Raw genomic sequence first — 6,317 nt, 5'->3', positions numbered from 1 at the left:
AATAGCACACCCTGAAGAAAAACTTGCAGGCGTTTAAACGCCAGTGAAAACAGCAAAATGGGTGTTTAACGCCCAGTCTGGCACCATTCTGGGAGTTTAACGCAAGAAAGGGGCACCAGACTGGCGTTTAACGCCAGAAAAGGGCAAGAAGCTGGCGTTAAACGCCAGAAAAGGGCAGCAGCCCGGCGTTTAACGCCAGGATTGGCAGAAAGGGCGTTTTACACGCCACATGGTGCAGGGATGAGATATCCTTGACACCTCAGGATCTGTGGACCCCACAGGATCCCCACCTACCCCACCACTGGTGCACGAAATTGTGATCACTACAACTTCGCACAACTAACCAGCAAGTGCACTGGGTCGTCCAAGTAATACCTTACGCGAGTAAGGGTCGATCCCACGGAGATTGGTGGTATGAAGCAAGCTATGGTCATCTTGTAAATCTCAGTCAGGCAGACTCAAATGGATATGGTGATGAACGAAAATAACATAAAAGATAAAGATAGGGATACTTATGTATATCATAGGTGTAAGAGCTTCAGACAAGTGTATGAAGATGCCTTTCCTTCCGTCTCTCTGCTTTCCTACTGCCTTCATCCAATCCTTCTTACTCCTTTCCATGGCAAACTCGTGTAGGGTCTCACTGTTGTCAGCAGCTACCTCCCATCCGCGCAGTGAAAGCTAATGCACACACTCTGTCACAGTGCTGCCAGTCACCGGTTTGGTTCCCTCCCCTACCGGAATAGAATAACTCTTTTGCGTCTGTCACTAACGCCCAGTAGGTTACAGGTTTGAAGCACGTCACAGTCATTCAGTCATTGAATCCTACTCAGAATACCACAGACAAGGTTAGACCTTCCGGATTCTCTTGAATGCCGCCATCAGGTCCTGCCTATACCACGAAGACTCCGAAGAATCCAAGAGATATTCACTAAGCCTCGGATGCTTGTAGAACAAGAATGGTTGTCAGTCACCTTGTTCATGGGTGAGAATGGTGATGGGCGTCAATCATCACCTTCATCATGTTGAAGAACAAGTGATATCTTGGACAAAGAACAAGCGGAATTGAATGGAAGAACAATAGTAATTGCATTAATACTCGAGGTACAGCAGAGCTCCACACCTTAATCTATGGTGTGTAGAAACTCCACCGTTGAAAATACATAAGAGCAAAAGTGATCATTGGTTTCGGCCCCAGAGAGGGAACCAGAAGAACCAAGATCTGATCTAAGAACTAGATGTCCCAAGATGATCAAAGGATCAAAAACAATCCAAAGATAAAAATACAATAGTAAAAGGTCCTACTTATAGAAAACTAGTAGCCTAGGGTGTACAGAGATGAGTAAATGACATAAAAATTCACTTCCGGGCCCACTTGGTGTGTGCTTGGGCTGAGCAATGAAGTAATTTTCGTGTAGAGACTCTTCTTGGCGTTTAACTCCCATTTTGGTGCCAGTTTGGGCGTTTAACTCCCATTTAGGTGCCAGTTCCGGCGTTTAACGCTGGGATTTCTTGAGGTGACTTTGAACGCCGGTTTGGGCCATCAAATCTTGGGCAAAGTATGGACTATCATATATTGCTGGAAAGCCCAGGATGTCTACTTTCCAACGCCGTTGAGAGCGCGCCAATTGGGCTTCTGTAGCTCCAGAAAATCCACTTCGAGTGCAGGGAGGTCAGAATCCAACAGCATCTGCAGTCCTTTTGAGTCTCTGGATCAGATTTTTGCTCAGATCCCTCAATTTCAGCCAGAAAATACCTGAAATCACAGAAAAACACACAAACTCATAGTAAAGCCCAGAAAAGTGAATTTTAACTAAAAACTAATAAAAATATACTAAGAACTCAACTAAAACTACTAAAAACATACTAAAAACAATGCCAAAAAGCATACAAATTATCCGCTCATCACAACACCAAACTTAAATTGTTGCTTGTCCCCAAGCAACTGAAAATCAAATAAGATAAAAAGAAGAGAATATACTGTAGACTCCAAATTATCAATGAAACTTAGCTCCAAATTAGATGAGCGGGACTAGTAGCTTTTTGCCTCCGAACAGTTTTGGCATCTCACTCTATCCTTTGAAATTCAGAATGATTGGCTTCTTTAGGAACTCAGAATCCAGATAGTGTTATTGATTCTCCTAGTTAAGTATGATGATTCTTGAACACAGCTACTTTATGAGTCTTGGCCGTGGCCCAAAGCACTCTGTCTTCCAGTATTACCACCGGATACATACATGCCACAGACACATAATTGGGTGAACCTTTTCAGATTGTGACTCAGCTTTGCTAGAGTCCCCAATTAGAGGTGTCCAGGGTTCTTAAGCACACTCTTTTTGCCTTGGATCACAACTTTACTTCTTTCTTTTTCTTTCTTCTTCTTCTTTCTTTCCCCTTTTTTTTCGGTTTTTTTTTTTTTGTATTCACTGCTTTTTCTTGCTTCAAGAATCATTTTTATGATTTTTCAGATCCTCAGTAACAGGTCTCCTTTTTCATCATTCTTTCAAGAGCCAACAATTTTAACATTCATGAACAACAAATTCAAAAGACATATGCACTGTTCAAGCATACATTCGGAAAACAAAAAGTATTGTCACCACATCAAACTAATTAAGCTAGTTTTAAAGATGAATTTGAAATCCTGTACTTCTTGTTCTTTTGTAATAAAAACAGTTTTCATTTAAGAAAGGTGATGGATTTCATAGGACATTCATAACTTTAAGGCATAGACACTAAGACACTAATGATCACAAGACACAAACATGGATAAACATAAGCATAAAATTCGAAAAACAGAAGAATAAAGAACAAGGAAATCAAAGAACGGGTCCACCTTAGTGATGGCGGCTCTTTCTTCCTCTTGAAGATCCTATGGAGTGCTTGAGCTCCTCAATATCTCTTCCTTGTCTTTGTTGCTCCTCCCTCATGATTCTTTGATCTTCTCTAATTTCATGGAGGATGATGGAGTGTTCTTGGTGCTCCACCCTTAGTTGTCCCATGTTGGAACTTAATTCTCCTAGGGAGGTGTTCAGTTGCTCCCAATAGTCTTGTGGAGGAAAGTGCATCCCTTGAGGTATCTCAGGGATTTCTTGATGAGAGGGGTCTCTTGTTTGCTCCATCTTCTTCTTAGTGATGGGCTTGAGGTCATGCCTTCTCAGTTGAACCGGCTTTGGATGCCATAAATGGTTATGGAAAAACAAAAAGCAATGCTTTTACCACACCAAACTTAAAAGGTTTGCTCGTCCTCGAGCAAAAGAAGAAAGAAGTGAGTAGAAGGAGAAGAATGGAGGAGATGGATGTGAGTGGTGAAGAGGTATGGAGGTGATTGGTGAATGGGTGAAGAAGAAGAGAGGGTGGTGGGGTTGGTGGGGATCCTGTGGGGTCCACAGATCCTTAGGTGTCAAGGAAAAGTCATCCCTGCACCAAATGGCATCAAAATCCACGTTTTGAGCCAATTCTGGCGTTAAACGCCGGGCTGGTGCCCATTCCTGGCGTTTAACGCCAGGTTCTTGCCCTTTCCTGGCGTTTAACGCCAGTCTGGTGCCCCTTTCTGGCGTTAAACGCCCAGAATGGTGCCAGACTGGGCGTTAAACGCCCAACTGCTAGCCTCACTGGCGTTTAAACGCCAGTGAGTTCTTCCTCCAGGGTGTGCTGTTTTTCTTCCTGTTTTTCATTTTGTTTTTGCTTTTTCAATTGATTTTGTGACTTCTCATGATCATCAACCTAAAAAAAACATAAAATAACAAAGGAAAATATATAAAATATAATCATTGGGTTGCCTCCCAACAAGCGCTTCTTTAATGTCAGTAGCTTGACAGATGGCTCTCATGGAGCCTCATAAATGATCAGAGCAATGTTGGAACCTCCCAACACCAAACTTAAAGTTTGAATGTGGGGGTTCAACACCAAACTTAGAGTTTGGTTGTGGCCTCCCAACACCAAACTTAGAGTTTGACTGTGGGGGCTCTATTTGTCTCTGATTTGAGGGAAGCTCTTCAAGCTTCCTCTCCATGGTGACAGAGGGATATCCTTGAGCCTTAAACACATAGGATTCTTCATTCACTTGAATGATCAGTTCACCTCCATCAACATCAATCACAGCCTTTGCTGTGGCTAGGAAAGGTCTGCCAAGGATGATGGTTTCATCCATGCATTTCCCAGTCTCTAGGACTATGAAATCAGTAGGGATGCAATGGTCTTCAATCTTCACCAAAACATCCTCTACAAGTCCATGAGCTTGTTTTCTTGAGTTGTCTGCCATCTCTAATGAGATTCTTGCAGCTTGTACCTCAAAGATCCCTAGCTTCTCCATTACAGAGAGAGGCATGAGGTTTACACTTGACCCTAAGTCACACAGAGCCTTCTTGAAGGTCATGGTGCCTATGGTACAAGGTATTGAAAACTTCCCAGGATCTTGTCTCTTTTGAGGTAATTTCTGCCTAGACAAGTCATCCAGTTCTTTGGTGAGTAAAGGGGGTTCATCCTCCCAAGTCTCATTTCCAAATAACTTGTCATTTAGCTTCATGATTGCTCTAATGTATTTAGCAACTTGCTCTTCAGTGACATACTCATCCTCTTCAGAGGAAGAATACTCATCAGAGCTCATGAATGGCAGAAGTAAGTCCAATGGAATCTCTATGGTCTCATTTTGGGCCTCAGATTCCCATTGTTCCTCATTGAGGAACTCAGAGGAGGTCAGTGCACGCCCATTGAGGTCTTCCTCAGTGGCGTTCACTTCCTCTCCATCCTCTCCAAATTCGGCCATGTTTATGGCTTTGCACTCTCCTTTTGGATTTTCTTCTGTATTACTTGGGAGAGTGCTAGGAGGGAGTTCAGTAACTTTCTTGCTCAGCTGACCCACTTGTCCTTCCAAATTTCTGATGGAGGACCTTGTTTCATTCATGAAACGTTGAGTGGTCTTTATTAGATCAGAGACTATTGTTGCTAAGTCAGAAGTATTCTGCTTAGAGCTCTCTGTCTGTTGCTGAGAAGATGATGGAAAAGGCTTGCCATTGCTAAACCTGTTTCTTCCACCATTATTGTTATTGAAACCTTGTTGAGGTCTCTCTTGATTCTTCCATGAGAGATTTGGGTGATTTCTCCATGAAGAATTGTAGGTGTTTCCATAGGGTTCTCCTAGGTAATTCACCTCTTCCATTGAAGGGTTCTCAGGATCATATGCTTCCTCCTCAGATGAAGCATCCTTAGTACTGCTTGGTGCATTTTGCATTCCAGACATACTTTGAGAAATCAAATTGACTTGTTGAGTCAATATTTTATTCTGAGCCAAAATGGCATTCAGAGTGTCAATCTCAAGAACTCCTTTCTTCTGACTAGTCCCAGTGTTCACAGGATTCCTTTCAGAAGTGTACATGAATTGGTTATTTGCAACCATCTCAATGAGCTCTTGAGCCTCTGTAGGCGTCTTCTTCAAATGAAGAGATCCTCCAGCAGAGCTATCCAAAGACATCTTGGATAGTTCAGAGAGACCATCATAGAAAATACCTATGATGCTCCATTCAGAAAGCATGTCAGATGGACATTTTCTGATTAATTGTTTGTGTCTTTCCCAAGCTTCATAGAGGGATTCTCCATCCTTCTGTCTGAAGGTTTGGACTTCCACTCTAAGCTTACTCCATCTTTGTGGTGGAAAGAACTTTGCCAAGAAGGCATTGACTAGCTTTTCCCATGAGTCTAGACTTTCTTTAGGTTGTGAGTCCAACCAAGTCCTAGCTCTGTCTCTTACAACAAAAGGGAATAGCCTCAGTCTATAGACCTCAGGGTCAACCCCATTAGTCTTGACTGTGTCACAGATTTGCAAGAATTCAGCTAAGAACTGATGAGGATCTTCCATTGGAAGTCCATGGAACTTGCAATTCTGTTGCATTAGAGAAACTAATTGAGGCTTAAGCTCAAAGTTGTTTGCTCCATTGGCAGGGATAGAGATGCTTCTCCCATAAAAATCAGGAGTAGGTGCAGTAAAGTCACCCAGCACCTTCCTTGCATTGTTTGCATTATTGTTGTTTTCGGCTGCCATGTCTTCTTCTTCTTTGAAGAATTCGGTCAGGTCCTTTAAAGAGAGTTGTGCTTTGGCTTCTCTTAGCTTTCTCTTTAAGGTCCTTTCGGGTTTAGGGTCAGCTTCAACAAGAATGCCTTTGTCTCTGCTCCTGCTCATATGAAAGAGAAGAGAACAAGAGAATGTGGAATCCTCTATGTCACAGTATAGAGATTCCTTGAGGTGTCAGAGGAAAAGAAAAATAGAAGGCAGAAGTAGAAAATTCAAACTTATCAAAGAAGATTGAGTTCGAATTTTGCAT

The 6,317-nt window shown here is 42.4% G+C and overlaps 1 non-coding gene across 1 annotated transcript; it reads left to right on the top strand.

Moving 5' to 3' along the window:
- The first annotated feature begins 5,528 nt into the window (after positions 1-5,528).
- On the top strand, positions 5,529-5,632 carry LOC130953470 (small nucleolar RNA R71). The gene has a single exon (XR_009075640.1). It is a non-coding gene; the product is annotated as a small nucleolar RNA R71 (small nucleolar RNA).
- Positions 5,633-6,317: the final 685 nt, after the last annotated feature.

This window comes from Arachis stenosperma, chromosome 9, assembly GCF_014773155.1.
Source record: "Arachis stenosperma cultivar V10309 chromosome 9, arast.V10309.gnm1.PFL2, whole genome shotgun sequence".
In the NCBI taxonomy this organism is placed as follows: Eukaryota; Viridiplantae; Streptophyta; class Magnoliopsida; order Fabales; family Fabaceae; genus Arachis; species Arachis stenosperma.
The sequence above is the reverse complement of the archived record's forward strand: the minus strand, read 5'-3'. Positions and strand labels throughout refer to the sequence as shown.